At 41.9% G+C, this 15,963-nt stretch overlaps 1 pseudogene; it reads left to right on the top strand.

Moving 5' to 3' along the window:
* LOC111956037 (unconventional myosin-Ig-like) overlaps positions 1-15,963 on the top strand; it is an 89,742-nt pseudogene that overhangs the window by 11,727 nt on the left and 62,052 nt on the right.

The following is a 15,963-nucleotide window of genomic DNA, read 5'->3' as shown; positions in this document are numbered from 1 at the left end:
GATAACATCATCTCTATAAGGGAATAGTAAGCATTTTAAACCGTCTGTTGAATACACGTTTAGAAGGGTATTTAAGTGCTTTTCTCCAAATTATGTTGCCACAAATACGAGTATAGGAAGCAACAACAATATTTGGATCATGAGTTTAACCCTTTACACTCAGGGAATTAGCCAATATGGATATGGCCAAAATTTAAATGTTCTTACAGAGAAAATAGAAAATGCATAAGCATAGTGGCAATGAGAGGTTTGGAGATTCTGGGAAAACTATTAGATCAAAAGGTCTGAGTGCATTCAGTAGTAGTGTGCTCTGCAAAGTTCTCACAATAAACCAAACCACCAGGCTCATTCTGTTCAAAACAACCCCAGAGCTATGACGTGATCTGTAGCTGTACATCAAACATAGTGATCATGAAACATTGACACTGTACTTGACATGATTTTATGACATGAAATGTTAATGTATGTTGACTCACGGGTGCGCTTGTTATGACAATCAAAGCGGGCATTTATTATAATCCTCAACAATCTTATCTTTCAAAAACATATCCTCTTAATTACAGCATTTCCCACACTCACAACAAAAACATTCACAAAAGTTGCCCAATTACCAGAGGATGACGCTGTCAGTCAAAACCCACACAGAGCTGTGGAGCGCAGAGCCTGAGCTGTGACTCATTATAGCATGTTACGTACAGCCACTTGTTCTAATTCATGCGCTTATCAGTCCCAATCTGGTATTTTCAAACCTTATACTGTTAACAAATATTAAACTTAAGCTGTCAATCAAATCTCTTCTCCTATGTCCCTTCCTTGACTCCAAGTCAAGGTCCAATCACTGTCTGTCCTCACCATCCTGTCCAATCACATCGTTCTCACCTTCTCCAGTAGGTAGTGTTAATATGTCCGCCGGTAGGGTCGCCGTTGAAGTTGAAGTTGATCCATACTTCCCGAAGCGCTGATTGTCGTTGCCGTTGTTCGTGCTACCGAAGCCTCCAGCACACAGTTGGACTCAGAAGAACGTTCTTCCACGTTCACAGAGAGAGTGTTGTCATCAGATAACAGGAATAGCAGATGACAATGTGTCCCAAAATCGAGAAGAAGAGAGGAAGAGAAAGAGGCATAAGAAAGTTCTTCCATTGTCAATTTTCTTTATCTCGGCATCCAGAACAAAAATCAGCTCGGGCTATCACTAGAGTAATGAGAGTAATTGATTCTTTCAATCAAATCAAATTGTCTATAAAATCAACTAATTGTTACTATCTGAACATCTAGTGAAGCTTCGGGTATTATGTAGATATCTATGTGATGAATTATCTTAGACTATATGAACAGACGATGAGGTCACATTGGAAAACTATAAAGCGAAGGTCTCTTCTTTTCTTCCTTGCTGAAAGTCAATTGTCAATAGAGATTGAAAAAAGAGCTTGTCATTAAAAATGCTTAAATGGTTGATGAACTCAAAATAATAGAATCAATAAACAAAAGGTGACCTACTAAAATTACGAACAAGGGGCACAGTACCATACTAAGAACATAGAAACACTCAAGAAATGACACGAAACCTTAAACCTGAACCAGACTGTTTATCTCCCTCAGCTACTGCCTTGCTGGAATCGATAGCAAGATTCTTGGCCATGGACATCTCCTTAGAAAGTATGGGACTGTGTAACTTAAGGCTAACTACACAGGTGATACATGTCATATAGGGTAAGTGACTAAAAAGCAAGACAGTGAGTCAAACGAGTATATCATCTAGACGTGAATGCAAATTTATCTTATATAACCAAGTCTCTATCGATTATATGCTGACCAGTGTATGGTTTATTGCATATGCAGTAGTGTGTGGAATAAACATGTATTCGATTTGTCATTTATATAAATCGCATTACAAGGATTATATACTCACGTTACGACATTGTCAAGTAGTTACACTTAATCAGCAATTCTATATACCTGTAAAATCTTAACCTAAAAGGTAACTTCTATTGCTATTGCCAACTTTTCAAGATAAAATGGAGAAAATACAATAATTAGGCCAAAACCTAAGGCAATTAAACAGGAACGATTTAGTTATCACAGTCACGACGAGGTGATAGAACAAATATAGCAGAGCAAATAAAGTATAAAATATGCCTATTGAATTGCACGATAAGAGTGCTAACAGCAGCGGCCTGTCTGCATATGAGCACTTGAAACATTTTAAATCTAGAAATTGGAGTCAGTACAATGGATCGCTAGTAACATCACTCCCAAACTTGCAACATATGTATAATAATATTCTATTGTCCCTGTAATCAGAGTTTGCCTCGTGCACAGTGAGCTCTACAGTGACTAGGCAAACAGGATAGATAATTACGTAACAGACACACGCTGATTAAGACTATGATCAGTGCGCTAAAGAGCATAAAGTAACAGTGTATTGACGGCTGGGCAGAGAGACTCACATGGAGAGCTACTGCAACAGGATAAATAACCGAACACAGTAACAAAGTTCTAGTCTGAGATCACTTTTTTCAGGTTACACGCGCTGGTAAGAGAGTGAGTGAGCAGACGAGTAGGTTATCAGTTAAAAAAAGGCACAGCGGAAAGATATTTTCAACAGCAATACATTGATGGATACTGTAGATGTTATATGTCATTACTCAAGATTGAGCTATGTAAGGCAACAAAAGATACACCCAGAACACTGAGTGTACGATTGTTACTAGGAGTAGTAGATATCAAAAAAGTTGTTAACCTTATGAGAAGCCTCCACAGGTCATTAGTGGGCGCTGAATGCGTATAAAGCCATAGAATATCAGTATAAATGAACTCATCAGATGCAAAGCAATGGTGTACAGTTTATAATGCCTAACTACTTGTAATGTGGAGCAGCCAGGATAGCCTAGGATGAACCAGATCTGATCTTACTAGCAGACATCGAGTCTCAGGTCTTAACATTAACTCAACCGCAGAGAGGGCGCTCCAAACTATAAATGACTCTGGACTGAGTATTATGACAACTCGTAAGAGTGAAGTTGAAATCGTAAATAAACCAAACCTGTTTCATCAACACGAGTGGAGTAAGGCAATAATAGACAGTTGTTGCTACTGCTAAACAATACGAGCCCACTACTGGACAAGACATGGCATAAACGGAGGAGAAACTGGAATTATTAATATTGAGAGTGACAATAACCTTCGTAAGGAGGTAGTCGAGAGTCGAATCGGATTTAAGGCGTGATATATCCCACCAAAGTAACTCAGCGAGTTACAACAGAGCCAGTATAAACTGCAGGGCGCCAAAATTCAAGAAAGGAAGCAGATGAATACGCACTAATTAACATTCCTCAAACATACAAGTATTTTACACCATTTATACGAAATACACTTGTTTCAAATACGAAAGCCATACAGTGAGATACTGATTTCAAAAAGCTTTTAACGACGAAAGAGACACTCAAAACACGATTATGTTAGGTCAGAGCCAAAGTAACAGAAAACACACCATTTTTTCCAGCCAGAAAAGAGTCACAAAACAGGCGAGAAATAGAGAATAACTAATTAATTCACTAAACCTTTGAAATGATCTTATAGATGATCACTCACAGACTCAATGTTACTAAGCGAAGTGATATGTATGTTTTGTTTCAAAGTAGTAAAAGCTTCATAATTTATATAACCAAAAAAAATCTCAAGTTTTACATTGGCGCGTAATGTTCAGTAACCCCAAAACATTCGAGTTTATTTTGTCACGAGAAGAGCGCACATCAATTTACAGAAAATACTCAATAATAAACATTGCTAAAAGATTACAACTGTATGCATTTGGAATATTTGATCCACTTCTTCTAATGCAACCGCTCAGTGTTTTTCAACCTAACCTACCGGCTGCCCCCAGTAAAGAAGGATCGTTCAGATTTCCAAAAAAACTTTATGGGGAGAAGATATATCCAACCACAGGCACATGAACTCTGGTAGCGCCTTGAGCTACATTCAGGGCTCATAGAATGCAAAACGATCCAACATCTAGCCCCATAATAAGAGATATCCGGCTCATGGTAGAGTGTAGTCACACAGATGTTATCCAGTCTCATAAGATCATTACGATTTTAAGTGAGTTCAACTTACCCTTTTGATCTTCATTCAGAATGCACTTCCCCAGGAAAATCCCAAGTTCACAATAAAATGTTTGTTTTGTTCGATGAAGTCCATAATTTATCTCCAAAATACATCCTTTTTTTTTAGCGCGTTTAAGCCAGTAATCAAAATCATTGACGCCACGATCACTAGGTGCAGACAAAGTCAAATCAGTTCCGTTACGTCCGTAGAAACATTGCAAACAATGTTAGAATCAATCTTTAGGATGTTTTAACGTAAATCTTCAATAATGTTTCCAACCGGAGAATTCCTTTGTATCAGGAAAATGCCTCAAAGGGAACACAGCAACTCTTCTACCCCATTTCCACTTGTATCTTGGATAAGCAAAGAGTTGATAAAAACTACAACCTCAGGATTTCACGCTTTCCTGGTTGTTTTTTCCCCCAGGTTTTTGCCTGCATATGAGTTTCTTTATACTCACAGACATCGTTCAAACAGGTTTTAGAAACGTTCAGAGAGTTTTCTATCCAGAATCTATCTAAATAGATTTATAGCTCATTAATCCTTATGCATGCTGCCTGCCAGAGAGTAGCAGCAGGTTTACTCTGGGCTCACCGCATTTCATCTGGCCGGATGTTGAAGAAATACTGCCTCACCTACCAATGAGAGGTTAAAAAAAATTACACGTAACCAAGAGTAAACAAACCATCTGTAGATTAGGAAAAATTATTTAGGATGAGTTAACAGTCAATTCTACTACTGGTTGATATGTAATTGCGGGGAACTAGATATACCACTAGCCAATCAAACGCAAACAATTATCACACAATGAGTTAAGGAACATTATTATGAACCGGCTGTACCAAATTGGTAGGAGAGAGCGCATTCTGGAGAGAGAATTGCAATTGCGCGTTCTGGGCGGGCCGATGGGGGGGCATGGTTCAAACGGACGTTTGCATCTCTTCTGCGGCCTATGGATCGCTTCTCTTAGCGGTCTATAGGAGGATGATCTGGCCAATTAGCGGTCTATAGGAGGATGAGCTGGCCAATCAGCTGTCTATAGGAGGATGATCTGGCCAATCAGCGGTCTATTGACGGATGAGCTGGCCAATTAGCGGTCTATAGGAGGATGAGCTGGCCAATTAGCGGTCTATAGGAGGATGAGCTGGCCAATCAGCGGTCTATAGAAGGATGAGCTGGCCAATTAGTGGTCTATAGGATAGTGGTCTATAGGAGGATGAGCTGGCCAATCAGCGGTCTATAGGAGGATGAGCTGGCCAATCAGCGGTCTATAGGAGGATGAGCTGGCCAATCAGTGGTCTATAGGAGGATGAACTGGCCAATCAGCGGTCTATAGGAGGATGAACTGGCCAATCAGCGGTCTACTCGTATTAATAATTGAATGACCGGTACACACCCACACCATTCTAACACAGAAACGTTGCTTGTTCTGGAAGAAAACTATTTCACTCATATTGTAAATAATTACAGGTCATATTTCATGGGAATCTGGGAACACTGGGCAGTTACTTTAAAGACAGATTTATAGGGCCAGTTTACCAGACATAGATTAAGCCTTGTCCTGGACTAGAAAGCACTCTCTCAGTGGAGATTGAACATGCTTTTTTTAATTCAAGGAATACTCTTAATACAGTATGTGTCTGTTTCTGTGACCTTCTTYTGAAAAGTTATCCACTTTCTACTTTCCATTTCATACTTGAACATAAATGTTTGATCAAGGTGGTGAAACAGAGACATGAGAGAGAGAGTGAGTCCGTGAATAGATGTTCCTGTGAATTCCACCCTGGTAGTTCTGATTCTGATAATGAATGGCTCACCTGGGGGGCTCATGATGACTGCTGCATTCATCTTCTCTTTGAGCCAGCTAACGCACCATCTGACACTGTGGGGCTGTGTGAACGATGGACTCATCCATTCTCACTGAACAGAAATAACCCCCCGATATTTCTCTGTTCTTTTGTCTTGTATTTGAGGTTATGGTTATAGTTCAACTATAATGGTCTCGCTCTCTCGCTCTGTGTGTGTGTGTGTGTGTGTGTGTGTGTGTGTGTGTGTGTGTGTGTGTGTGTGTGTGTGTGTATATTCACATATTTTTCTCTGTTCCTACTGTAAGTCAAGGGTGGTGCAGCAGAATGGGGGTGAGAGGAACTTCCACTCCTTCTATCAGGTAAATGTTTWMYKGKYMWTAMACTACGTACAATGCAGTTATAAGTAGAAGTGACGATGACTTTAATGATGTCCGGATCTGATCCAAGGAAAATAATGGAGTTTGGAAAAGTTCTTCTGTTTTTTTGTCCTCGTAAATATTCATGCTACATCCATCTGTTTCTACACTGTGTGTTGTGTGTCTCCACAGTTACTACGGGGAGGCTCAGTAGATATGTTGAAGTCCCTTCACCTGCACAATGACCCTGCCAACTATGTGTACACCAGAGAAGGAGTTGTCGCCACTGTGAGTACYCMCCMCCCCCCCCCCCCCCTACTGGTTCTACTTAGTGATGATTACACTATGGTAGCCCCACATTCAGCATGTGTGTGGGAGTAAATAACAATGTCTCTCTTTCTTTGTCTCTAGACGTGCAACAACGACCGGTACAGCCACAACGCAGTGCTGAGTGCCCTGAATGTGATTGGCTTCTCAGAGGAGGAGATTCACTCGATCTACAGAATCCTGGGGACCATCCTCATCCTGGTTGGTCACACTTCTATTGGTCATACAAGCGAAAGGTTACCTGAATGGTTCAATACGACTATARGACCTTAGCATGACTAACATAAGAGATTAAATGAAGTGATGTTTACACCACTGTTGCCTTGGTAAAGGCAATGCAACTGAAACTTACACAATAAAAGTACTTTTTACAAGTATATCCCTTGTTCTTGTTTAATGGTGTGACACAKCATGTTATAACAGCAAGATGTCCTACTCTCCCCAGGGTAACCTGCAGTTTGAGACAGACAGTGAGAGTGTCCTGGTGGTGGGGATGGGGGACGTGAGTCACATCGCTGAGCTGAYCAGCACAGAGCCAGACAACGTGACCAAGAGCCTGCTGTACCGGACTGTGGCCACCGGGGGCGGAGAAGTCATAGAGAAGGGACATTCTGAGAAGGAGGCCTGCTTCGGCCGGGATGCTTTTACCAAGGTGCTGGGCTGGACACATCAATAGAAGACTATCTATGTGTTTTAAAACCTACAAGCCCCATCTAATGTTGACTCATTGTTGTGTAGTGCGTACTAACTCAGCCTTCTCACATCTTTTTCTCATGTTATTTCGGGTCACATTATCCTCTCTCTCTGTCTCTCTGTCTCTCTGTCTCTCTGTCTCTCTGTCTCTCTGTCTCTCTGTCTCTCTGTCTCTCTGTGTGTCTGTGTGTCTGTCTGTCTGTGTGTCTGTCTGTCTGTCTGTCTGTGTGTCTGTGTGTCTGTCTGTCTGTCTGTCTGTCTGTCTGTCTTTATCTGTATTTTTAGGCTCTCTATGAGAGACTGTTTGGTTGGATTGTAGGCCGTATCAACGCTGTTATTGAGGTGAAAGACTATAACCCAGTGCTTCATGGGAAAAACACAGTTATTGGAGTGCTGGATATTTACGGCTTTGAGATCTTCGACAACAACAGGTTATTAACGGTATCTGTATTGATCTATGTACCTTCTCCATCTTATTCCAGTATTTGAACAGATGGATGTATCTTTCTATCAATATCTGTATTTTATACATTTAGGAAAAATATATGATATATGTTATATCATCAAAATGTAACATAGCCATGCTGTGACTACATGATCGGTTGTGTCATATTAACACCTGTGTTCGTGTGTCGGTGTTGCTCAGCTTTGAGCAGTTCTGCATCAACTACTGTAACGAGAAGCTGCAGCAGCTCTTCATCCAGCTGATCCTTTGCCAGGAACAAGACGAGTACAAGAGAGAGGGTATCATCTGGCAGCATGTGAGTACCAGAGAGAGGGTATCATATGGCAGCATGTGAGTACCAGAGAGAGGGTATCATCTGGCAGCATGTGAGTACCGGAGAGAGGGTATCATCTGGCAGCATGTGAGTACCGGAGAGAAGGTATCATCTGGCAGCATGTGAGTACCGGAGAGAGGGTATCATCTGGCAGATGTGAGTAGAGAGAGGTATATCTTAGCAGGGGGCATGTGAGTAGGAGAGAAGGGTACATCTGGCAGACATGATTGGAGTACGGAGAGGGGTATATTGAGCACATGTGAGTACGAGAGAGGGTATCATCTGAGCAATGTGAGTACCGGAGAGGGTATCATTAGCAGCAGTGAAGTACGGACGAGGGTAATATCATGGCAGCATGTGAGTACGGAGAGAGGTTATCATCTGAGAGCATGTGATACGAGAGAGAGGTATATCTGCGCATGTGAGTACGGAGAGGGTATCATCTGGCAGCATGTGAGTACGAGAGAGGGTATCATCTGGCAGCATGTGAGTACCGGAGAGGGTATCATCTGGCAGCATGTGAGTACGAGAGAGGGTATCATCTGGAGCATGTGAGTACCGGAGGAGGGTATCATCTGCGCATGAGTACGGAGAGAGGATCATCTGCAGCAGTAGTACGGAGAGAGGTATATCTGGCAGCATGTGAGTAACGAGAGAGGGTATTCATGGCAGAATGTGAGTACAGGAGAGAGGGTATATCTGGCAGCATGTGAGTACAGGAGAGAGGGTATCATCTGGCAGCTGTGAGTACGCAGAGGGGGTATATTGCAGCATGTGAGTACGGAGAGAGGGTATATATGGCAGATGTGAGTACGGAGGAGAGGTATCATTGGCGCATGTAGTAAGGAGAGAGGTATATCTGGCAGCATGTGAGTACGAGAGAGGGTATCATCTGGCAGCATGTGAGTACGGGAGAGAGGGTATCATCTGGCAGCATGTAGTATACGGAGAGAAGGTATATCTGGCAGCATGTGAGTACAGGAGAGAGGGTATCATCTGGGCAGAGTATGATGAGTACCAGAGAGAGGGCTATCATCTGGCAGCAATGGAGGCTATAATCAGCAAATTGTGGAAAAGACAAAAGAGAATGAGAAGAATTTCTTTGTTGAATCCAGACATATTCAGATTTTTTCCTAAGTGTTTTTACGGGAGAAACAATATGTAAATCTATTAGCTTAACCACGATAGCAAAGACACCCTTTTTTCTTCACCATTTTTTTTCCTGCATCAGTCAGCTATCATAAATATCGACTAAATAAAGATATTATATAGCCACTACACCAAGAAAAACTTTCATAAAGATGAAGTCTGATACATATTTATGGTATAGGATAATTGTTTTTTTTTTGAAAATTGGCATCATTTCAGGTATATCAATCACAGTTCTACATCTGCAGTGCAATCTGAAATAGCCGTTGGGAAGCAGCTCGGAATAATTACAGAGACCGACGTCAATTACCGAAATACTCATCTAAACATTTCTGAAAAATACACAGCCTACAGCAATCGAAAGAACACAGATCTTGTGGAATCCAGACAATATTTCAGATTTTCTAAGTGTTTTAAACGCGAAACAGCAATATTCGTTATTTAGCAACTACCACATGACTAAATACACCAGCGATTAAAATCAAGGCACAAAGGGCGATAACGTTATCGCCACCAAAATATCTTAATTTTTCACTAACCCTTCTCAGAATCTTCAGATGACATACCTGTAACATCTATATTACACAATGCATAATAGAGTTTGTTCGAAAATGTGCATATTTAGCATCACAAATCGTGGTTAATGCTATGTAAATCAGTCAAAACATGCATGCATTTGACCGGCGCCATCTTGGAAGGGATTTAAGTTTACGATATTTATCGATTAGATGACTAAAAAAATACGGTTGGACAGTAATGAAACGATGCTTGGTTATTAATGCAACCGCTGATTTAGATTTTTTAAATTTACGTTACTAGACATACATTGTGAGTTCAGCCAGAACTAGTGCCGCAAAAAATGGTGACACTGCGTTTAAACATCTTTCGTATTCTTTCTTTGGAGTTATCTCTGTGACGCCATTTTTTTCATTGTTTGTTATTATGTCTTGTTTCTTAGTGTTTCTGTAATGCTATTTTTGTACTTCCCTTGACTCGTTTTTTTTTGTTTTTTTAGATGTGTGAGTTGTTTTTGAGTGTGTTTTGGTTCGCCGTGTTCCACCATAAATACGGAATAAAATTATAATAACTCTTACTTTTGGACGAGCTCCAAATCAGTATCTTGGCATGGTGTCTTTGTCCAAGAATCGTTGCTTTGTTTTTTGTTTGTTTGTAAACGGACTCTCAAAACTTTCGGAACTAGCAGCTAACGATGAGCTACACGGCACACACCATTGCTCCAAATCCTCAAACGCAATATGATCTCTTAGATAGTATCTAAGTTGGAATCAGAAAATAAGCAATATACTGCATAAACTGGAATAGGATAAATCGGTTTCCAATAACTTCGTTATGATGTTTCTAGAACACCTATATCGAATTAAATCACAGACGGAATTATTTTGCATCAATAGAGAAAGCTTTGAGCATGCGATTCTGATGTCCTCCCTTCGTCTGGCGAGCGTACGAAAAGAAGGGACATCTCACTCCATTCCGTTTTAAAACCCTGAAGCAACACGTAGAGAGACCATTCCTTCTCATTGGGGTTACTGAATCCCCAGGGGGAAGGCGGGTGCAGTTCATGTCAAGCCTAGGGCAGCACACAGAGTTTTTAACTGATGCGAAGACTCAGAGAATATTTTTCAGAGCTTGATGTCCTCGTCATGAGTTTCGCTTGTAGAAAAGTTTGGTTCCCACCGACATAATTAAACGGTTTTAGAAACTAGAGATTGTTTTTCTATCCAATAGTAATTAATAATATGCATATTGTTACGAGCAAGAAATTGAGTTTACGAGCCAGTTTAAATTTGGAAATGTAAAAAAAGAAATAGTGCTAACAAGCTCCCCTATGTGACAAAGGTTTTATAAAACTGTCGAAGACTGTTATCTGTGTGTTTTATTGTCATTCCACTGTCCAAAGACCTTACCAGGGGTCTCCAACTTTTCTCCAGTGTGAGAGCTAGGTCCTTCCCCGGTCTTAGAGTAGTTGTTTGGTTTTTTCAACTCAAATGACAACTGTTCATAACGGGGGGAAACGGGATTGTTTGAGTCCGTCATGCTTTATGCACCTCAGAAAGACATTTCTTTTTTTCAGTTTGGAAGAAATTAACAAATCTATATTTTTTGATTTATTCCTTTTAATTGTGCGTCTAGTGTAGGCAGTCTTAATGTGTCGGTCTAGTGATGTTCTCGTACTGCTGCTGCTCATTTCATGGCAAAAGATTGGGCAAATAACAAATAATCAGACTTAAATTATGTACTTCTCATGATGTTCTTCTGCTACTTTTGTTCAATACAACATTTTCATTGAGAAGGTTTTTTGGGGAAAGTATTTTCTGTCAACCCACTGCGAAGGTTATCAACTCTACTGTCTTCATACGGAGTGATAGAAAAAAGGTGTGCACCACATATACGGACGGGGGCAATATCGCTGGAAATTAACTGGCAGATATTGCCATAGGTTAAGCATAAATAGTGGCTAAACCAGGGGTGCGATAAATGTGTGGATTAATAGTAGCTGGAAGGTTTTGTGGCGTCTAATACTGAAGATGTAATTTATTTAATTTAATTTACTCTTTATTTAGACAGGGAGTCAATGCCTGAGAACAAGGTGTCTTTTTATTTAGACAGGGAGTCCAAATGCTGAGAACAAGGTGTTTTATTTCAGCAGGGAGGTCAATGCTGAGAACAAGGTGTCTTTATTTAGACAGGGAGTCAAATGCTGAGACCAAGGGTGTCTTAATTTAGAAGGGAGTCAATGTCAGACAAAGGTGTCTTTATTTAAACGGCAGTCCAATGCTGAGACCAGGTGTCTTTATTTAGACAGGGAGTCAATGCTGAGACCAGGTGTCATCTTTTTTTTTTTTTTTTTTTTTTTTTTTTTTTTTTTTTTTTTTTTTATTTAGACCGGGAGTCAATGCTCAGACCAAAAGGTGTCTTTATTTAAAGGCAGTCAATGCTGAGACCACAGGTGTCTTTATTTTCGACAGGAGTCAATGCTGAGACAGTGTTCTTTTATTTAGACAGGGAGTCAATGCTGAGCAACCAAGGTGGTCTTTTAATTTTAAAACAGGGAGTCAATGCTGAGACGCAGGGTGGTCTTTATTTTTAGACAGGAGTCAATGATGAGACCAGGGGTGTCTTTTTATTTAGAACAGGGAGTCAATTGCCTGAGACCAGGCGTCCTTTATCTAGACAGGGAGTCATGCTGAGACCAAGGTGTCTTATTTAGACAGGGGGTCCAATGCTGAGACCAAAAGGTGTCTTTATTTCAAGACAGGGAGTCATGCTGAGACCAATTGCGTCCTTTATCTAGACAGGGAGTCAATGCTGAGACCAAAAGGTGTTTCTTATTTGAAGGGAGTCATGTCTGAGACCAAAGGTTTCTTTATTTAGGCAGGGAGTCATGCTGAGACAAGTGTCTTTTATTTAGCAGGGAGCTCAATGCTGGAGCACTAAAAGGTGTCTTTAATTTAGACAGGGAGTCAATGCTGAGAACCAAGGTGTCCTTTATTTAACAGGGAGTCAATGCTGAGACAAGGTGTCCTTTATTTAAAGCAGGGAGTCAATGCTGAAGACCAAAAGTGGTCTTTTAATTTAGAAACAGCGAGTCAATGCTGAGACACGGTGTCTTTATTTAAACCAGGAGTCAATGCTGAAGACCTAAGGTGGTCTTTATTTTAGACAGGAGTCAAATGCTGAGACCAAAGGTGTCTTTATTTAGACAGCGAGTCAATGCTGAGACCAAGGTGTCTTTATTTAGACAGGCGAGTCAATGCTGAGACCAAGGTGGTCTTATTTAACAGGGAGTCAATGCTGATACAAGGTGTCTTATTTAGACAGGGATGGTCAATGGCTGAAGACCAAAGGTGTCTTTTATTTTAGACAGGGAGTCAATGCTGGAGAACCAGGTGGTCCTTTTATTTAAACAGGGAGTCAATGCTGAGACCAAGGTGGTCTTTATTTAAGACAGGGAGTCAATGCTGAGACCCAAAGGTGTCTCTTATTTAGACAGGCGATCAATGCTGAGACAAGGTGTGTCTTTATTAGCCAGGGAGTTCAAGTGCTGAGACAAGGTGTCTTTATTTAGACAGGGAGTCAATGCTGAGATACCTGCCAGGTTCCTGTTCAGCGTCACAATACACATCAAAATACAATGAAGCAGCATTAACTACACAAATCATATACACATAAAATAAACATTATTATATTAGAATACACAGTATTATTCACAACCATAACAAAAAGAGAAACATACAAATCAGCACACAGTAAACAGATCCTCTAACAACTGTCTGAAATGTCCCGAGATGCGACAATTCCTCCAATTTAAAAGGACATTTTAGATACATTCCACAAGGAGCAGGAAACAACCGTAAGCTCTAGTCCCAAGGAGTCCCCAGAGTAGGAAACAACGTATCTAGTCACCAACGAGTCCCCAGAGTAGGAAAACAACCGTACTCTCGTCACACTAGGAGTCCCCAGAAGTTAGGAAACAACGTTACTCTAGTCACCAACGTGAGTCCCCAGAGTAGGAAACCAACCGTACTCCTAGTCACAAAGGATTCCCAGACGTAGGAAACAACCGTACTCTTAGTCACAACGGAGTCCCCAGAAGTACGGAAACAACCGACTCTAGTCACCAGGAGTCCCCAGAGTAGGAAACACCGTACTCTAAGTCACCAAAGGAGTCCCAGAGTAGGAAACAACCGTATCTAGTTTTCACAACGGAGTCCCCGAGTAGGAAACAACCGTATTCTAGTCACCAAAGTTAGTCCCCAGATAGGAAAAAAACCGTACTCTAGTCACCAAAGGGAGTCCGCCCAGAGTAGAAACAACCGTATCTAGTACCAAAGGAGTCCTCAGAGTAGGAAACAAACCGTTCTCTATGTACCAAAGGAGTCCCGAGTAGGAAACAACCGTATCTAGTCACCAAAGAAGTCCCCAGGTAGGAACAACGTATCTATCACCAACGCGTAGTCCGCGTAGGATTAACAAACCGTACTCTAGTTCACAACGGAGTTCCAGAGTATGGAAAACCGTACTCTCTAGTCACAAAGGAGTCCCAGAGTAGGAAACCGACTCTAGTCACCAAAGGAGTCACCAAGAGTAGGAACAACCGTAACTCTAGTCACCAACGGGTCCCCAGAGTAGGAAACAACCATTTTTACTCTTAGTCACCAACGGAGTCCCCAGATCGGAAACAACCGTACTCTAGTCACCAAAGGAGTCCCCAGAAGTAAGGAAACAACGTACTCTAGTCACCAACGGAGTCCCCAGAGTAGGAAACAACCGTACTCTAGTCACCAAATGAGTCCCAGGTAGGAAACAAACCGTACTCTAGTCACCAACGCGAGTCCCAGAGTAGGAGGAACAACCGTACTCTTAGTCACCAACGGAGTCCGCCCGAGTAGGAAACAACCGTACTCTAGTCACCCAAAGTAGTCCCAGAGTAGGAAACAACCGTATCTCTACGTCACCGAAGGAGTCCCCAGAGTAGGAAACATTCGTACTCTAGTCAAAGGAGTCCTCAGAGTAGGAAAAACCGTACTCTAGTCACCAAAGGAGTCCCAGAGTAGGAAACACCGTACTCTAGTCACAAAGGAGATCCCCAGAGTAAGAAACAATGTACTCCTAGTCACCAACGGAGTCCCAGGTAGAAACAACCGTATCTAGTCACCAACGGAGTCCCCGAGTCAGGAAACACCGTACTCTAGTCACCAAACGAGTCCCAGAGTAGGAAAACAACCGTACTCAGTCACCAAAAGGAGTTCCCCAGAGTAGGAAACACCGTCTCTAGTCACGCAAAGGAGTCCCCAGATAGGAAACAACCGTACTCTATCACCAACGGAGTCCCCAGAAGTAGGAGACAACCGTACTCGTAAGTCCCCAACCGAGTCCCCAGAGTAGGAAAAACCGTACTCTAGTCACCAACGGAGTCCCCAGCAGTAGGAAACAACCCCGTACTCTAGTCAACAAAGGAGGTCCCGAGTAGGAAACAACGTTCTCTAGTCACCAAAGAGTCCCCAGACGTAGGAAACAACCGTTTACTCTAGTCACAACGCGATCCCCAGAGTAGGAACAACGTATCTAGTCCAAGGATCCCCACGAGTCAGGAAACAACCGTACTCCTACAGTCATCCAAAGGAGTCCCCAGAGTAGGAAAACCGTACTCTAGTCACCAAAGGAGTCCCAGCGTGGAAACAACCGTACTCTAGTCACCATGGAGTCCCCAGAGTAGGAAACCCGGTATCTAGTCACAAAGGAGCCCAGAGTAGGACAACAACCGTACTCTCGTCACCAAAAGGGAGTCCCAGAGTAGGAAACAACCGTACTCTAGTCACAAAGGAGTCCCAAGTAGGAAACAACCGTACTACTAGTCACCAAAGGAGTCCCAAGTAGGAAACAACGTACTCTAGTCACCAAAGGAGTCGCCCAGAGTTAGGAACAACCGTAACTCCTAGTCACCAAAGGAGTCCCCCAGAGTCAGGAAAACAACCGTAACTCTAGTCACAATCGGAAGTCCCAGAGTAGGAAAGCGTACTCTAGTCCACCACGAGTCCCCAGAGTAGGAAGACAACTGTCTCTAGTACCAAAGGAGTCCCAGAGTAGGAACACAACCGTACTCTAGTCACAAACGGAGTCCCCAGATAGGAAACAACCGTACTCCTAGTCACCAACGGAGTCCCCAGAGTAGGAAACAACCGTACTCTAGTCACCAAAGGAGTCCCAGACAGTAGGAAAACGTAC

The sequence above is a fragment of the Salvelinus sp. IW2-2015 genome, linkage group LG31, assembly GCF_002910315.2.
Source record: "Salvelinus sp. IW2-2015 linkage group LG31, ASM291031v2, whole genome shotgun sequence".
Classification (NCBI taxonomy): Eukaryota; Metazoa; Chordata; class Actinopteri; order Salmoniformes; family Salmonidae; genus Salvelinus; species Salvelinus sp. IW2-2015.
The sequence above is the reverse complement of the archived record's forward strand: the minus strand, read 5'-3'. Positions and strand labels throughout refer to the sequence as shown.